Raw genomic sequence first — 19,327 nt, 5'->3', positions numbered from 1 at the left:
GGTTCCTCAGCCTTAGTCAGCCCACTTTAGCTTGCTCCTTTTCTTCCTCGTAGGCACAACAGGCATTGGGCTCTCCCATCCCAACAGCAGCATAGGCATCCTTTTCAACTTGAATAAATTTTAAAGTGATTTTTTTAATAATGTCACCCATAATTCATTCTTCTCTTATGGCCGAATTTGGGACCCATATCATTTAACAATATTTCAGGATAAAAGTAATAAATAAATGTGAAAGCCTTAAGTACCAAAAAGCTGGTTTGTTTGTTCATTTCTGACATCTGACTTCAGGAAGGATTAAAAAACTTCCAGCATTCACTGTGTTCATCTCCTTCCTCAGACCTGACTCCACTTCTGGGTTCTTAGGCATACTTTCTCTTATCTATTCCAGGCTTCCCTCCAGCCATAGCAACTCTCAGATGATTTCCCAAGATGAGAAGACTCGCATTTCCATCATTTCATATAACATTCTTCATATTTGTTCTGATTGGCCTTTTGTAAATGATTTATTCATAACCAACCTGTACAACCATGGAAATGACTGTCCTTATTTAGTTTAATCCGAAAAAATCCACTCCTGAAAGTACAGATTGGAGGTCTTGGGTTGAAGGTGGAGGTGTTCTCCCAAAATAAGCTGGGGTGTTCCTGCAACTATGCATGACAAAAAGTGTCTGTTACAGGGTTCCAACTGTCCCTGGGCATAAATGTACATGTCCCATCCTGTTCCTAAGACATTGTGTTGCCTAAGTCGTCACCCAATACAGTCCCTTAGCCTGTTAAATTATTAGAGTAGAAAAGGTGTCTGATTTGGGAGATGTTTCTGAGAATCACTAGGACCTCTTGGCTATATATGGACAAGGAGAAATTAAAGACCCCCGAGGTTTCTAGCTGGAGATTCTGGGTGGGTAGTAAGACTGCCAACTGGGAGAGGGAATTTAATAAGAGCAAGTCAGGGGTAAAGTTGAAGAGATTGATATTTGACATGCTGTAATAAAAGACCCTATGGAGATTCCATGGGGAACAGGAACCAAAAAAGAAAAAAGGCCCTTAACTGCAATGGGGGAAAAGGTATCTTTATAGTGGAGAAAGCTGGAAGACACCACCTCAACCAAAAGATTAGTCAACACCAAGTCCTATGACATGCCTTCTGAGACAACACAGCCACAGGGATGCAAACCTCATCATGTATGAACTTCTACAACCAATTCATAACCTGATTCTGAGATAACAGGAGATAACATAGAATAGATGGACACATTATACAAAACAATCACCCTGTCTTCTTAAAAAATGTCAATGCCAGACCTGGGGATTTAGCTCAGTGGTAGAGCACTGGCCTAGCATGGATGAAGCTCTGGGTTGGATCCCAAATGCTACAGAACAACCTCAAAATGTGTATGTCATTAAAGACAAACTGAAAAACTGATTATGGCAGCACAACTCATAAGAGAGAAATCTTCTAAGCAGACTTTATGTCCGTCAAGGCATGAATGGATATAGAAAATATGGTCTTTACACAAGTGGCATATTATTACTATGTCATATAGAAGGATTATCTTGAAGGAAACTTGGTAGGAAATTTGTAGGAAAATAGATGCACCTTGAGACCATAATGTTAAGTGAAATAAATCAGACATACAGGCTTAAATATGATATGGTTTCTCTTATGTAAGAAACCCAAAATATAAATAAAGAGGAAAATAAAATAAAAATCAGAGAGATAGATCTTTTGCAAAAGGGAAGGGGACCAAGAGATGAATGGAGGAGAAAAAGGATGAAGGGAAAGGAATGGAAAAAGAATGAAGAAGTGTTATGTACATGTACCAACTCCCCACGAGGAATTCAATCATTATGTACTGCAATAATGTACTAATAAAACGTAATAAAGAAAAATGACACAATAGCAAATTGCAGTGTGTGGTCCTGGGTGGGGTCTTGCATCAGGCAGATAAACTGCCATAAAAAAAACCCCCACTATTGAAGTTCTCTTACAGCCTAGTTGAACTCGTAGGACTCTAGGCGTTGATGTCAAGGCATTTTTTTGCGCCTCCTTCAGTACTACTTCCTGCACATGCGCACTCTTTGGTACCTGCGCCACAATGGACATGCGTTTTAAGAACCTCCGGGCACTTCCCAACTGGCGCGCACTTGGCAACCATTAGCAGTACCTTCCCTTGTGGCTGCGGCACCGGACTGCGGCGGTGGAGTCTCAGTCCTGGGAGAGGTTTCTAAAACTGACGTATGTAAAAAATGTGATTGAGGCCCAGTCCTCCAGACCCCTCTGTACTGAACAAGCTTTGCAGGCTTTGCCACCTCACATTTCCGTTCGTTCCCTTGGTTTGGCTGTAGGTTGGAAGGGAGAGAAGTGGCCTGGCCTGCAGAGAGCGCCATGGTCAAGCGCTCTCCCAGTGGTGCAGCTTTCCGCAGGTTCAGACTCAGAGCGGGGGAGGTTTTCCCCAAGACTATGTCCTAGCAGGCTTAGAAAAAGCAGGGAGAGCCACAGAGTAGACATCCAGTGTATGGGTTATTGGCGTGTTTAAAAGATTCCAGAACAAACGGAAGTTTTTTTAAAGTTGAGGGAAACATTCAATGGTCGGTTTGAAAACACCTAGCCCTAGCCAAAGTAAAACTGACAAATCTATCCAGGACCAGGGTATAAGCAACCAATGTTTTAAATTTCGAAGGTAGGGGCCAGGGGTAGCACAACGGTGCCGCACCTGCCTACTAAGCACAAGGTCCTCAGTTCAATTCTTGGTACCAAAAAAAAAAAAATCAATGGTAAAAAATGTCAAAGGTTCTCGGAAAGAATAAAAAAATTAAAAAGGAAAAATTATATAAGGCTTTGGTTGAGTGTCACAGGGTAGAGAACTCACAAGACTCTCACTGTGCATGTGTGTGTAATAGTGTGTAATATTTTTAAGGGGAAACCAATAATTATCAAGTTATGTGTGAAATCTTCAGTTAATTATACAAGAGATAAGAAGCTCCCTCCCTCTGATAAAATCAACTCCTAGATGCACTACAAATATCTGAAAGATTAATAAAAATTTTTGAAATAGCGGTGCATGGTAGAAGTCCTGATGGTGAGGATAACATTTCAATTAGGATGTAAGTCCAAAACGACAATTTTAAATGTTTTAAAAGCACTACAAACATTAAAAACCAGCAGTTTGCCATACTAATAAATGTCTGGAAGTGCACAGACACCACTTTGAGCACCTCTTGTAATGGTGGAGGCCAAAGGTAACTTACATTAATCTCACGATGTCTCAATAAACTGAGTATTAAAATATTTATATGTTTTTTTCTGAAGTATGTATACATTTTTTTTTTGGTGGACTATAGGTGAAAACATCATGTTGTACACTTTAAATATGTATAATACAAACATGAGTGTTTCTAAGAACTTTTACTTGTGATTGAAACATTTTAACTATATGAAAGACATTTAAAAATACACACGTATATGCAATTCCAGTATCTCAGTGACATAATTTCTCCTTTGTTTGAAATCTTATAATATTTTTATCCATATGAACATATTGCTAAGTTGATAAAACTACATTTTATGCACTTATACATTTTACAGATTTTGTAACAATAATTTGGAACTATGCCTCCTTTTTCACTTTTTTGTAGAATTTATAAGAGCTGTGTTACATCCACTGTATTTGTATATTACATGTTTGATTTAATCATTTTCTTATTACTAGATGCCAGGGCTATTTTTTGAAATTATAAATAACTCTACCCTATGCCACACAGAGGGGTGCGTATAATCCTAGAATCAAGAGGCTGAGACAGGAGGATTTTGGAGAGTGCAGTGCCAGTCTGAGCAACATAGTAAGTATAAGGTTGTTTTAGATTACATCACAAGATCCTATCTCAAAAAACAAAGCAAAGAGGGCTGGGGATTTAGCTCAGTGGTTTTGCCACCTGCTGTGCAAGCACAAGGACCTGAGTTCGATCCCTGGAACCAAAACAAAACAAAACAAAACCAATCCAACTTCCCAGATTAATTTGGGCCAGGGATTTAGCTCAGTGGTTTCACCACCTGCTACGCAAGCACAAGGACCTGAGTTCAATCACCGGTACCAAAAAAAGCCCCAAAGAAACAAAAGCTAAGTCTTCTTTGAGTATATTTTTGTATATGGATTTTTGTCCTTTAAAATTTTCATACTTCTTTTATTCCAAGGCATACATATTCTTTTATTGTGTATCAAGTAATATTTTAGTATATTTGGTTTTTCCTTTTTAAAAATTATTTAATTGATATTAAATTCTAAAGTTGAAACTTAGAATTGGAGAAATAGAGCAATATTAAATATAAATTTGGAATAGGGGGATTACTAAGTCAAACAAGTTTATGATACTTGATAAGTATATTCAAAATGTCTCCTTAAACTGTTTTGCCAGTAACATCAGCATGGGTGTGTGCTGCAGTTTTCCTATAGCTTTTCCAGCATATGTATTTTCCTGATTTTTAATAGTTTTAATAGATGTCAGTTATTTCCTTATTATTTGACTTAATTTAACTAGTCTACTCTGTATGTGAAAAAGCTATAGATGTAAAGAGAACAAAAGACAAAATTTGAAGTCATTTAAAAAATCAGATACAAACACTTTGATGTTTAGTCGGTAACTTTGTGGAGGAAAAGTTAGAGTTCTTAGCTCTTATTTTTCCATATGTTACATCTCTTCCTCTGCCACATACAAAACTGGAAGAATTCTGGACAGCTGCTTTATAAAATCCAAGAAACTTTAGCTAGATGAACCATGAAGAATCATCTGGTTAGGGACCAGGGATTTAGCTCAGTGGTTCCACTGCCTACCTTGCAAGCACAAGGTCCCAAGTTTGATCTCCAGTACCAGAAAAAAAAAAAAAAAAGAATCATCTGGTTAAACCCTTCATTTTAATAAGATTAAATAAAAACCCATTGAGATTCAAATTATTCAAGATTTTTCAATTAGTAGGTGCCAGGGTGCAATTTAAGGCCAAGGTTCCAGACCTTTCTATCAGACATGCTGCCTTTCTGATGCAAATTCCATCTGGGGGCTAATCATGTACCTACAGTTGTCCTTGACATTTAGGCTGAGAAGTGTAAAATTTAGGCTTAGTGTACTAATTCTTACTAAATCAAATAAGAGAGTGAATTTCTGTGGTCTTGGACTTATGAGTATAAAGCCAAACCTATATCTGAATAGGTTGAACAAAATGAGAAGCACGTTTCATGAACTGTCTTTAATAGGCTTATGCAAAGAATTCTGCAGAAGGTGTCTTAAGCATAGTAATTCCAATGGCAGGTGATTAAATCCTCTGGAAGACTGGATCATCATGATCTTGATTTTTTTCTTGCTGTTGATTGTCTTGTTACCTATTAAATATTAGTTTGTTCACCATTTCTAGACCAAATTAGGAACTGAATTTTACAACTGAAGAAAAGCACACTTTTATTCCACCTTTATCATTGCATTTTCAATCTTTCTTGTTTTACTGTTTTACTTGTTTTACCTGGCATTGTTTTACTGGCCTGGAATATGTTCTTCCCATGATGACTGACAAAAGAAACATCCATTCCCTTGGGGGTAGTGGAAATCCTGTATTTGCTTCACAGCTTACACAAGATAATCACAATAGTAAGTTGTATATATTCTGAAGTTTGGGCTATACATTCTTAAATGTATGCCTTCACAGGAAAATAAGTCGTATTCCCTGTTGGGTTATCTTGTTCTTTGGGAGTTGCTGTACAACTTTGTAAATGATTGATAATAGATAGAAAAGCAAAGCATTTGTTGTTTATAAACATCAAATTATTTCCTGGTTGGCAGAGGAGAGAAGCTCAGTCTCTCTCTCCTATGATGGAAAAGCCAATCTTGTCTCAATTTGCACATTCATTTCACTGTTCTTCCCCTATACATTGGACCCTCAAGGTACGACTGGCCTGACATACGAACAACTTGGGTTAATTAGGTTAATGGACCTAAGTCTGCCTTTTGTTATCTATAGTGTGTACCCAGGTAAAAATTCAGATCTCGGCTGTATTGACTTACAACCAACTTGAGTTACAACCAGTCCTTGGAAACTGATTGAGTTTGTAAGTCAAGAGTCCACTCTATTTGTGTCTATTCTTTGTTGTTGTTTTTCTTTTGGTACCAGGGTTTGAACTTGAGTCCTTGCACTTGTGCAGCAGGCAGCAAAACCACTGAGCTAAATCCCTGGCCCTTGTGTCTATTCTTTGGATTCTCTTTTAAACTGGTTAATACTTCAGCATTTTTCAAATTTTGAATGAGCAGAGTAAAATCTTTAACAAATGTTTACTTTTGTATAGGAGAATCATGATTTTATCATTTAAAAATTATCTTTTAACACCATGTATGAGATCCTAAAATATGGTTACTCTTTGCTCCCTTAAATCTAGTTGAATTCTCATTATATTTTCCTATCAATATGAAGAATACAAAGGATCCAACTTGTGGGTATTCTCTCCTAGCATAATACACACACACACAGTACACATGCCCATAAACACAACCCCCAAAATAAGCAATAATGGTTATCCATAAAACAGTTGAAAATCCATGTGTAAGACGAAAACATTCTCTAGTGCATGGAAGACACTGTTCTGATGATCCATCAGGCAGAATGTGTACTATCTCAGCTTGAATGGTCTATTTGGGTTACTTCCCCATTTTCAGGAGTTCTTCAGGAATGTAGAATAGATGGTTTCTATTATTACCATGGATTTTTCTCAGCACTGTTATCATTTTGGCCCAGATGCTTCTTTGATGTGGGAGCAGTCCTGTGCACTGTGGGAAGCTTAGCAGCTTCGCTGGCCTCTACCCATTAGATGGCAGTGTCACATCCCCCAAATGGCTCCAGACACTGCCCTGGCCAAAATTGCTCCACTTGAGAATCCCTGATGTATTTTATGAAAGGACACACAAAATAACTTATCCTATAGAAGAGGGAGCATCTCTCCAAAGATGTGTGTATACTCAATTAACATATATCAGCATGGATGGGTCTCAGTGGTAATGTTGTGTGATCACAGCAAGTTACAGAATGATTTGAACAGCATGACCATATTTATGTAAATTTTAAAATCACAAAACTTACAGTGTATATTGCTTATAGGGCCATGGATGTGGAGTGAAAATCATAAAACCGTGAACATGAATAGACACCAATTTAATGAGTTTCATTGTGCTTGGGAAAACAGGAAGGAAATTAGAATAGGTTATGTTGAAAAGAAAAGTCAGCTCTTTCTATAATGTTTTTCTCACTTTCAAAGTAGGTCAAAAACACTATTGCAAATGTTACCTTTTTTGATCCAGCTAACTTATATAGAGACATTGTTATTCTACAAACTTTGTTTGACAGAAAAATCTATAAAAAGATATGAAAATGAAACTTAAATTTTATATAGTTCTTTGATGCTGTTATTTTTCAATCATCTGTTTTATATTGTTCATATGACTGCTTGCCTTCCTAATTAAGAGTAGCTTTGAATTGGCAGTGTTTTATACAGCAATTTTCTAGTTCAGACTCTAATGACAACCATAATATAATGTTCTCACCTTATATTTGTGGAGTGCTTTATCTTTTCTCAGCACTCTTACATCTGTCTTCTCATTTTGTGTTCACAGTTTCTTTCACCATCAATCTTAGTTTCAAATCTATTCACCATGTTAATGCATGTTTCATCTTTCTATTGCAGTTACCTTAAGTTTGGGTTACTGACCCTGAGATACCAGATCCCAGGGCAGTTTACGTAGGAATTGACCCACAAAACACTGGTAGGTAAAGTGAGACAGGGAGAGAAAGAAGTTAAGAGGCAGCACGTGTAGAGCAGCTTACTGTTTAGGGCTACTGAGGCTCAATTTGACTCCTTTGTGTAAACTCCTGTGGATGGCTTTCACAATAGAAAGACACAGTGAGTCATTTGTGATGGAAGTTCACAAAACCAGAAGTACTTATTATCAAGCCCTTTACAAGCATAATTGGCTAACCTGTGCTCTAGAGCATAAAACTGGGGAAGCATCCATATTTTCAAGAGTTCTGAGAGTTTCCAGTGTGAAGAAATGTGCAAGAAGGAAAATATCCATAAACATTTCATTTTTAAAGAAGTAGGTTAGGGACAAAATAGTACTTCTATAAGAACAAATATTGATCATTTGCCCTAAAAAATGATCAAGATCCAAGCAGACACTTGAGACAGTTATAACTCTACTATGAAATGAGTTGGAAACAGTTCAGGCTTAGGAAATCGTGATCATTCATTGTGCCAAACAACAACTAATTAAAGATTAGGGTAGTAATTAGCCAAGACTATGTTCAGGCTGGGAACAGGAAGAGATAGTGGTTGCCAATAATGACTGCAGAAAACTAACAAAGCTTACCTGTCATTCCATGAGACGAGAAAACAAAAACAACAAAACTAAAATCCGTGAATGAAAGGGAACATGTAGTGTTCCCTTCCTGTGTCCTCAGGGTGATAAGGAAGACTGAAGAAGGAAAATCTACCTACTGCAGGTAGGTTTACAAGGTATCTAAAAGAGAGCTATTTTTGTTAAATAGACTGGTTGCCTGGGGGCAAGCAAGGATGAATGACAAAGAGACGTGAATCAGTTTAACTTTGGGCAGCCAGGGGGCTCTTGCCTCTTAGGAGCCCCAGCATCTGGCTTATCTTGCATTTATTCACCTAAACACTGGTACATACATTCAAAGTAGCACAAGGTTCATCTGCTTTCCAATATCCACTAGTACATACTCTGGTAAACAACTTAATCTTAGGTGTTCTGGCTTTTCCCTGGAACCCACAATATGGAGTCACCCTGAGTGCAGCCTTTCTCCTTTGTGCTCAGAGAGGCCAGTTAGGCCTCACTTCCCTGGTCTCTGACAGCATAGAGTTGTTCATAATATTCTTGATTATCTTCTTCATTTCAATGAGCTCAGTATTGATGTCCTCTCTTGTTTGTGATATTAGTAATTGACCTCTTTCTCTCTTTGTCTTGATTAGCCTGGTTTAGGATTTATCAATTTCATTGATCTTCAAAGAACCATATTCGGGCTTTAGCAATATTTAAATTTTTTTTTATTTTTCAATTGTATTGATTTCTGCAATAATTTTTATTGCTTTTTTCTTTTGTTTGCATTCATTTTATTTCTTTATTTTGGTACTGGGGATCGAACTTGGGACCTTGCACTTGTGAGGCAGGTGGCAGAACCACTGAGCTAAATCCCCGGCCCTTGCATTCATTTTATATTGCTCTCATTTGTGTAGCTTCCCAAAGGGGAAGCTTAGATTACTGTTTCTTTTTTTCTAATAGTATGCTTTCAATGTTATCAATTTTCCTGTATGCACTGGTTTTGCTGCATTCAACATATTTTGATAATTTGCATTCTCATCATTTACTTTAAAATAGTTTAAAGTTTCTTGAGACTCTCCTGATAAATGTTATTTGGAAGTGTGTTACAGTCTAAATATTTTGGGAATTTTCTAGCTATGTTTCTATTCTTGATATCGAGCTTAATTTCATTGTAGTACAAGAACAAACTATGATTTGTTAACATCCGTCCTGTGGCCTAGAATGTGGTCTGTCTTAGGAAATGTTCCCTGTGAGCTTCAAGAGAATTTATTCTGCTTTGTTGGATGAAGTATTTATTAAATGTCAGTTACATCCAATGAATTGATGGTGGCCTTTCATTCAACTATGCACTTCGAGTTTTTCTTTCAGCTGCATCTATCGATTACTGATTGAAGAGTGTTGAAGTTTCCAACTATAATAAGGTATGTGTCTATTTCTTCTGGTAGCTCTAACGGTCTTTTTTCCCACATATTTTGAGAATCAGTTGTTCAGGTGCATATATGTTAAGATTTACTATGCCTTCTTGGAGAGCTGACTCCATTTATCATTATCTAGTACAATTCTTTATCCCTGAATCTTTCTTGAAGTCTGCTTTGTCTGAAATTGATATTGCTAGTTCAGATTTCATTGGGTTGTGTTGCCATGGTATATCATCCTTCTCTATCCTTCCACTTTTACTTATGTAAAATGCAATTATGTAGAATAGAAAAGCTATACTTGAATATTTTTCAAAAGTATACTCTGACAGCCTTTACGTTTAAATTGATATATTTAGGTAATTCAGATTAACAATAATCATTGATATAGTTCAGTTAATCTCTACCATGCTTGTGTTTTCTAGTCATGACAGTTTTTCATTTCTTTAAAAATCCTCCCTCGTTTTTCTTTTGTTTCTTTGTTAATTTTTAAATTTTAAGTTCTTTTATTGGTACATTTTAGGTATACAATTCATTTCCATTTATCATTGGGTGTTTGTACCTGTACATGACGTATCTTGGTTATTTTTTTCCCCATTGTCAGGTAAAAGGGCCGAAGACCAAGACCAGACCAGGCCACAACAAGCCTTTATTAGGGGAATAGATCTGCCGGGCTGTCTCTGAACAAAGGAGAGACCAAAGCAATATGGCTGGGGCAGGGAGAGTCTTTTATAGAGACTGGGGTGGTGTTTGTAGGGGCTGAGGCGGGGTTGACTGAGGTAGTGACTAGGGAATGGAGGAGCCGGTGATGTCACTAGGTGGTAGGTGAGTGAGTATTAGGTTACTCTCTAGGTGGAAACGGGCATGCTGGGAAGAAGGGTTTGTTCTTTGGTGGAGCAACCATCTTGGCATGACGTCACACGGGAAGGGGCAAGGCACCATAGGAAGAGGGCAGCAACTATACATAATAGCTGCTGAGGTGGTGGGAGACCTATCACCCATTACCTGTGTACCCTTCACCCCCTCCCCCCTTCCCTATTTACATAGACATCATTTCCATTTATTTTTTCTTTTCTCATAGTTTTTCCTTTCCCTCTTTTCCTTTCCCCTTCCCCTCCCTTCGCCCCTTCATCTTTGGAAGTTTTTTCCTCTTTCAAATTATCAGTTATTCATTTTAATCATTTGAACCCTTGTTTACACTCTCAGTTTCTCACACTAGTGAAACGATTTGGTATTTACACATGTGTGTCCTGTCCTATTTATTTCACTTAAGAGCATGGCCTTGATATGCATCCATTTAGCTATCAGTGGCTCTAGTTTTTCACTCTTTATGGCTGAGTAGTACTCCATTTGATTAAAAACCCCCACCTTTTCTTTATCCAGGTTCCAGTTGATGGGCACTCGGGCTGCTTCCAAGCTTTAGCTATTACAAACTGTGCCGCTAGGAACATGGGGACACACGTTTCACTGTGGTATGATTCTTTTAATTCTTTGGGGAAGATACCCAGCAGGGGAATAGCTGGGTCAAATGGGACCTCTAGCCCTAGTTCTTTGAGGTATCTCCATACTGATTTCCACAGTGGTTACACCAGTCTACACTCCCACCAGCAATGGAGAAGGGTTCCTTTCTCCTCACACCCGGCCAGCATTTGTGATTGGATGATTTCTTGATAGCAGCGATTCTTTGTGGTGTGAGGTGGAATCTCAGTGTTGTTTTCATCTGCATCTCTTGAATGATGAGTGATGTTGAACATTTTTTCATATATTTGTTTGGTGCTTTTACTTCTTTGAGAAATGTCTGTTCCCTTCAGGTGCCCATGTTTGAATTGGGTCTTTGAATCTGGGGGGTCAGATTTTTTTCAGTTCTTTATATATTCTAGAGAGTAGTCCTTCTGTCATTTTTCTTGCCTTGTTTCTTTAATTAATACATTTTGTCTCTTCACTTAGCATGTCAGTTATACCTTTTAAAAATGTGAGTGTGGGACAAGGATTTAGCTCAGTAGTTTTGCTGCCTGTTGCACAAATGCAAGGACCAGAGTTCAATCCCCAGTACCAAAAAGAAAAATTAAATAAATAAAAAATTTTAAAAAATGTTAGTGCTTGTCATAGAGTTTGCAATATATATTTACAGCTTATCTAAGACCACCAAGTCTAAGTTGTTAGTTTCAAATAACAGTATACTGCTTCTCTGCTAACATAGGTACCTTATAGCAGAGCATTCTCAATTCCCCCATGCTACTACTCCCTATGCCAGTGGTGGCAATCCTATGGCACTTGTGCTGCAGCAGGCTGTTTGCATCATTGAAAGCTCTAAAACTTTTACCATCCCTGCCACTGTTGCTGTCACTGATTCTACTCATTCAGAAATTATATGCACCCAATATATTGTTGCTACTGTTGTGCCCAGATCGCGAAGTCCCAAAGACCACCAGGAAGCCTTTTCTGATGCAAGAACAGGAGGGTCTTTTATTCAAGCTCTAGCAGGGACTCTCAACTGTCACTGAAGCAGCGGGTCAAGATTGAGAGCCCCGCATTTCAAATTAGCCAGGTTTTTACTAAAGTTACAGCAAGGTTTGGGGATTTTCCATTTAGCAATCACATGATTGGTTGACATTTAGCAAGTATGATGTGTATACTTCTGATTGGCTAGGCCCATTGGGGGTTGAGGGGTGATTACGTATAGGTTTTAGGAGGGAAAAGAGGGACAAAGTTAGTGGCTGACTGTCAAGTACTGGCAGTCAGTAGACACAATAGCTAATGGCCATGACCATTATGTACTGATGGTCGGCACATTGACAGATTGTTTTACAAATGGGGGCCCAGAACGTTTATTTCCTGGGTAAACAGATGGTTGAGCAATTAACTTAAGAGCTTTGCTTTGTTACAAAGTGTGTCTTCTGTCCCAGAGCAAGCACATTTCAACCATTAATAATAGAAGCTAGGGGAATAGTGGCTTTTAGCAAACTGGAGTCGCTTTGGTCTCACAGCTACTATTACTTTCAGCAGTTATCTAACAGATTAAGAATAAAATGTCCTATTTTACCTTTCTTTATTCCTCTCCAATGCCCTTTCTTTCTTCCTTCCCTTGTTACTCTCCTCCTCTCCCCACCTTTTTTCCTCCCTCTCATACAGACACAGTTTTATTATGAAGGAAACACAGAAGAAAAGTTCTGGAAGGGCTGGGATTCAGTGCTCTTGTATCCTTTCTATGGAATCTGGATGTAGCATTGTCTGTGCACCGCAGTGTGTTCATGATTTGGGATGCTCCACTTGGTGTCCAGAGTTTTTGTATGGGCTGTCATCACACAGGCATGACTGTGTAAACCACTGGGCATGTGACTGAGTTCAATCTTCAGTGCTTTCTCCTTCATGGAGGTCAGACTCGCCCAGGATTCCAGCCTTCTAATCATGAGTTTGGTCTCTCTAGTGACCAGCTCTGATCCTGAAGCTAATTAGGCATCTACCATGAGTCATTTCTTTAAGATCAACATTAACACATGCATGCCCATAACTCAGGAAGTTCCAAGGGATTTTGAAATTCTTTGCCAGGAATGGGATCAAAGACCAAATAAATTCTTTAGCATACCATAAAACCTTTAATATATCAATCACAGTTGTTGCAAGCTTCTTATCTGACAATTTCAAAATCTGTGTTATATCTGAATCCAGTACTGATGCTCATTCTGTTTCTTCAGACCACATTTTCTTCTTGCCTTTAGTATATCCAAAATTTTGTTGTTGGGCACCGAGGCAGTCAGGCTATCAGTATAAAGATGATATTAGTCTGGCCAGGACCTGGGTGTTTCCTGCTTAAGGTTTATTATAACTGTGCACCAAAGATTCCATTTTTCTCTAATTTCCCATTGTTTGCCACTTCCATGCTGTCTCCAAGTCTCCTAAGAACCTCTTCTTAAATAGAATGTCTCTCTTAGGTGTCTCATTTGTAACCCACTGTTTTTATATAGGAGCTCTGTCAGTGTAGGGATAAGATTTTGAGGAAGGGAAGCATTCCACCTTAAAATTATATATCAGTTTTTTAATGGACTTGAGTTCCCGAGTTGTAGCCATCAGTAACTTTTCTCAACTTTTTTTCCTATTATGCAAGACAGAAAATCTAGAATGATGAACAATGTCTAGTTGCTCTTCCTCTTCATCAGATAAGGCTGTAGCAAAGTAGCTTCCCTTGAGCCCAATCTCATTAGAGAAAGTAGAACTTTCTGGGCTTATTTCAAAGTGGTTACTTCTGTTCTTCACTGCTCACAGAAGAGAAGATTGTCTCTCATATTTCACTCACCCCTGGTGGGTCTTCTGAAGGCCAAACCCACAGCAGTATTATAGGAGGCCCCCTAAAACTGGGTACAGTGGATTTTAACTCTGGAGTTAGTCTGCAGTCAGCTTTCAGCAGTTCATCAGTTGCTGTTTATTTGTTCCTACCAGTTTCTATCTCCATATGTCTCTGGTCCCAGTAAACTGTGATTCTCTATATTTGCATGTCTGTCTGTTTTTTGCTGTGGCAGTTTGTGATGTGATCTCAGTGCTCTTGCAGATCTAATTAAAGTTGCTGATTTTTAGTTTATTCAGCTGATTTCATGTAGTCAGAACAGGAAAGATAATTTCAGAGCTCTTTGTGTGTCAGAGCTAATCAGGAGGCATGACCAGTATGCAACTAGAAGCAGGGGTGTGAAATCCATATGTACTTAGGCCATGGCCCATGGGGACAGGCATATTGATTACTTCCAGTGGTCACTGACTCCTTCATAAAACCAGCTTTTCAGCTAAACTGCATTCTACAAATGTACTACTTGCTAGGTTACTGGTCAATTAAATGCAGTCTTCAAAAGAAAGACCTTTTAGTGAGATTTGGCTTTGTGATTTGAACTGGCCTTTTTGTTTCCACTCTGTCCAATCCCAGAGGCCTTCTCAGCTGATCAATGGGTTTCTCATATGTTCTGTGCATCGCTATTACTCTTAATGTATTCTAGAACATGAGTTTTCTGGCTTGTAAGCATCTCCAACCCAACTTATGAGTTTTCAGCTCTTTGGATTTAAATCAGAAACATTTTAGTAAGTCTGAGCCCTAGAGACCCACTACTAATAAGACTATCACTAGGATGAATGGATGAAGGGGTGTGTGTGTGTGTGTGTGTGTGTGTGTTCAAACCTGTATTAGTGATTTTATAAATTTATACCTATGTTATAAATTTATGTATCTGATTTCTATGCTAGGTCTAGTAATATATATATACACTTATCTAAATCTTTTTGGACAATTATTTAATAAGAACTATTTAATACCTATCTTTGTAAGCACATTTATAAACTTTTGACATGAGATTTGTAAGTTCCTAACCAGCATTAATATTATATTAAGAAATTTGTAATAAAAGTGTCTAACATTTCTTTTCATAAAATATATAACAGTTTAGAAAAATAGTGTATTTTAAGGCATATGTGGAGCAAACTGACATATTCTTTCATCTACAAAAGTTGCAAGAAGTTCATGAGAAACAAAAAGATTGAGTTGTCAGTATCCATAGTGCTTCTCCCTGTTCATTTATTACTTTGTGCACCAGCATAGTCTGGTAAATGCTTAATAACTGGCTCTCCCAAAAGAAAAGCCCCAAGTGTGGAATCTATTAACTTCTTTAGTGCAAATACCCCCATAATGGTCAATTCCAGGGCCACTTAACACTGAGTAGCAGAGACATGCACTAATCAGATCTCATTAGGTCCTAAGGACTGACTGGAGGATTTGCTGCCTGTAAACAGGAGACAAAGGATTGTTAGGGGCATCATAACCGTCTGAGAGTGTTGGGAGCAGTGCTACATAATTCTAGGGAAAAATCATTTGAGTAGGCCTAGTTCTCCTGCCTACAGCCCAGCTAGGACATTCCAGACATAATTGCATTTTGGCCTCTGGTCACAACTGAAACCTCAGTGATCTCCCCTAGATGCTGCAATCTCCAGGACAAGACCACACCTGTGGGAGACACCAGGAAGGAACCAAATCTTCATCTGCATAATTCCTCATTGTTCTTAGATTTCCACTGCCCCCCAGCTTTTTGTTACACCTTGTTTATCCCAATGTGAAGTACTGAACTCTATTTTTCACTTCTTACATTTGTTTCTCCATGTAGTGAATAAAAGGTGCTGCAAGCTAGAGGGTTTTTGTCTTTGCCACCCAGAGCAGCACTGATCAGACCCAAAGCTCAGCTTCTTCTCAGTCTCATTTGTCTACCTTTCCTGTAATTCGCTGTGTGCTGCCTTGGCTCACAAGAGACTAGGACTTACTGCAGAGGTTCTGATAACGTCCCCTTCCCCTGTTCCCTACATAAGAGTCTTCATATTTTCAAAGATGAGGGGAAAGTCAGAGGTTGGGGCTGGTGAGGCTTCTCAGTGATTTTTCATGGAGATTTTTCTGGTTTCTGAGTGATGATGTGGGCTTTAAAACTATATGGACCATTTGATTTTCAGATACCTAGGCAATCAAGGTGATATTTGTGTTATCATGCTTTTTGTGTGTCAGGTAGGAAAAAAATTGTCAGTTGGGAAATAATGCTTTTTTTTATTCCTTAGCATTTAGAGTTTAAATATAATGACTTTAGTAATAATCCTACTAATAACTATATGTGTCTTGGTAAGATATACTATTTTTTCCACAGTATTGACCATTTAATCATTGAAGGTGTTATGTGAAGAGAATATGATGACTCTGAGAATGTTGCTGGTACTGAAGTTTTGATGGGATCCAAAGAGTGTTAATGGTTCCCTAAGGATGAAAGTGGACCAAGGTTATTTGTTGCTATCTTGATAGAACAGACTGTGTCCTTAAATGTATTTATCACATGGATCTACTTAGGTTCTGGTCAAGACATCACTGTGTACATACATGTTTATTGATGGACCTTTCCAGGTATGCAGGCAACTGATAAGGAAGGATAGATAACACCCTTGACTAACACTGAGAAACCATGAAATTAGAACTGTGACACTGGAACTTGTGTTCTCAAGTCTTTTGCTCTCCCATCAAGCTCTTTCCAAGTGCACAGAGATGAGCTGCTGTTACATTTCTCATTAAAGATGTTGTTTCCAGACATCAAGGTAATTAATGATACTGTTGAAATTCTTCTACTGAAATTGTTTTTGGTATGTGTGCAGATGAAATAATGGCCAACTTAAGTGGGAACGCTCAGCTTAACTGAGGGTGATTCTGCATGTGGGTGACCCACCTAAGGATTGTTGCCATAACTGCATAAAAGGAGGATAGGAGGGGAGGAATGCTGGCTGCTGATTTCCCAGGAGAAGCTTTTTTGGAACTGGAACTCAGTGGCTTTTCTTGCTGTTGCTCCCTCAGTGGGTGGGTGGGGGATGCTGGTCTTTGCCTTTGTCTTGAGCATCACTCCCTGGTTCCAGTGCAGATCCCTCAGTGTTCTGGCACAGATTGTTCACCCTGCCGGCATAGACTTTTGAGCTTCTACCACTTGCCCTTGGGCCTTTTGGTGCAGATTCTTGATATGAACTTGCATGAGACATTGCTGAGGGCTGTAGGCCTCTGGCTGGACTCATGTGGAATATTATGTGGAAAGACCTATTGCACTTTTCTGGGTTTGACTTTTTGGGAGAATATTGTAAGACAGTCCTATAAATTTGTATATCCTGTGGTAAATCTGTTTCCTTGGAAACAGTGACTAGAACAGTATGTTTATAGGTAAAAAAATAAATTTGTAACAGTAAACATGGATTTTTCTTTATGTGCAGGTATAGACATGCAATAAGATGTGCACCAAACACTGGGAGTTTTAGATTTCTGTCAAGACCTTATAGTAACCCTTTCAACTGTTGGTCAGCACACCATGTAGGTAGGTGGTTCCATGTAGGTTCTGATGTAGGCCCAAACCACAGCACAGCTTGGCAATCTTACTGGTTTTACTTTCTCAAGTATTCTTAAAGATGTATTTTCTAAAGCCTTTGCAGATTTCTATCATGAGATCACAGTTAATCTAACATCAGCCTTTAATGGCAGACATTGCTGTTATGCAAACAAGTGCTGATGTAGACCAAAACTTAAGCACAGGCCACCTGATCTTCAGATCACATGAGGCAAGTGGTTATGGTTTCCCTACCACTTGCCATCACGATTTCTTTGCCAGTATTCAGGTGAGGAATAATAACATCCTTAGGAACACTTGAAACCATGCAGTTTCTTTTCTGTATTTCAGAGAGAATGTGTAACCCTGTAAGGAGGTTGCACATATCCAAGTATTTATCACATAGTCCCAACTATAGTAATCATAGGAACTAGGCAGATATTCCACGAAGAAATGTTGTCTTATCTGACATTATCCATGACCTTGGAGAACCACAAGAATCCAGGTAGAGTCCTGTGATCATGGATGTAGTCGAAGCTATTCAACAGTTCCTGGTATGTTGTGTCTTGATTCCTGTCAAGGGTTAACAGTGAACTTAAAAAGTTCATTATCAGGAGATATTTCTGTATTAGAGTATTTTCATGTACAGCACATGCCAGACCGACTATTAGATCATCAAATATCTGGATCAGTGGTGTTTGTTTCACTACAATTTTTATCATATGATTAAAAAGATGTAAGTATGTAGAAAAGGAATGCAGTATTTCATATTCTAGAAACCATATTATTGCATTATCTTACATTTAGAGAGAATTTACTCTGGGAATTTCAAATGACTTTCATGTACTCAGGTTATTATGCATGTATGCATCATGGTAGTTAAGTTAAATATTAGCAGTCATGAGATAATGAGGTTTGGAACAATGATGTTCATCATAAAATAATCAAGAATACAAGTAGAGTTGATGAGTCCAGGTAGAAATGAAATCTTGCAATAATGACAATAAAGAAAGTTATTTGAAGGGTCCCAGTAGAAAAGTCTTACCATACATATACTTGTCACCCATGTTTTTACATTTCCATGCAGATACTGTGTAAGTCTCATGATGACCAACAGTGGCAGTTTGTTGTATCCATGGCCATGATGATCAAGAGGGATATTGTAAGTGTGGGGTTCTTACATTTATTTTAGCATGTTTCCTGTACATATTTAGTAAAGGAATGAGTCTGTTTACCACTGCTAGTAACAAGTAGCTTATTATATAAAGTTTGATAAACTCTGAATTTAATCCTAGGAGGTGTGGACGCATATGCAGGGATCCACGTAAGTTATTCAACTGATCCACATCACAGTATTGACCATAATTTTTTCTACAGGTAGCCAGCCAAGAGAAAATGGTGTGAAGAACAACATCTCTGACCTTGAAGTTCTAAAGATCTAAGTACTTCAGTTGGTTTCCCTGATGATGGAGGTGACCCAAATTTTAATGTTGTCCTTTTTTTCTCCCCTCAGGTGAAAGATGATGCGTCCTAAACACACATCTCAAAGTGTTGTCTAAGATTCCAACAGTTATTAAATTATAGTGATTGAACTTAAGAATGGTAATTTATGAAATGTTATGATTAATCTGGTAAGTAAGAAATTGTCCCTACCAAGATGCTAACAAATAACCTTCA

At 38.2% G+C, this 19,327-nt stretch overlaps 1 protein-coding gene across 1 annotated transcript in view; it reads left to right on the top strand.

The window, feature by feature from the left end:
* Nucleotides 1-19,327, top strand: part of LOC101717569 (BMP-binding endothelial regulator protein) — a 321,597-nt gene that overhangs the window by 296,085 nt on the left and 6,185 nt on the right. The window contains exon 18 of the transcript XR_015446606.1: nt 389-19,122. The gene's annotated coding sequence lies outside the window, so the exon portion shown is untranslated. The remainder of the gene's footprint in view (nt 1-388; nt 19,123-19,327) is intronic.

This window comes from Heterocephalus glaber, unplaced genomic scaffold (assembly GCF_053883595.1).
Source record: "Heterocephalus glaber isolate CG9 unplaced genomic scaffold, H.glaber_assembly_v1.0 deba00001719, whole genome shotgun sequence".
In the NCBI taxonomy this organism is placed as follows: Eukaryota; Metazoa; Chordata; class Mammalia; order Rodentia; family Bathyergidae; genus Heterocephalus; species Heterocephalus glaber.
Note: the sequence above shows the minus strand (reverse complement) of the source record. Positions and strands in the feature narration are given on the sequence as shown.